Below are 374 nucleotides of genomic sequence, written 5' to 3'. Positions count from 1 at the left end.
AAGTAATGCCTCCTGATATCTAGACTAAATTTACCCTCTGCCAGCTTGTGACCGTTATTCCTGGCCACTCCTGGTAGTGCTTGGGGGAACAGGGACTCCCCCAATGCCTGCTGGTCCCCTCTGACTAGTTTGTAACAGGCCACTAGATCCCCCCTCAGCCTTCTCTTGTGGAGGCTGCACAGGTTTAGATCCCGTAGCCTCTCCTCATAGGGCCTGCCCTGCTGCCCCCTGATCATGCAAGTGGCCCTTCTCTGGACCCTCTCCATGTTGTCCACATCTGTCTTGAAGTGCAGCGCCCAGAACTAGACGCAGTACTCCAGCTGCGGCCTGACCAGTGCCGCATAGAGGGGGAGGATCACCTCCTTGGACCTGCT

General features: G+C 56.7%; 1 protein-coding gene across 2 annotated transcripts in view; it reads right to left on the bottom strand.

The window, feature by feature from the left end:
* NUCB2 (nucleobindin 2) overlaps positions 1-374 on the bottom strand; it is a 71799-nt gene that overhangs the window by 30479 nt on the left and 40946 nt on the right. The window lies entirely within an intron of this gene.

This window comes from Gavialis gangeticus, unplaced genomic scaffold, assembly GCF_001723915.1.
Source record: "Gavialis gangeticus isolate Ggan-Ray unplaced genomic scaffold, GavGan_comp1, whole genome shotgun sequence".
NCBI classification, from domain to species: domain Eukaryota; kingdom Metazoa; phylum Chordata; order Crocodylia; family Gavialidae; genus Gavialis; species Gavialis gangeticus.
This window is presented reverse-complemented; position numbering and strand designations above follow the sequence as displayed.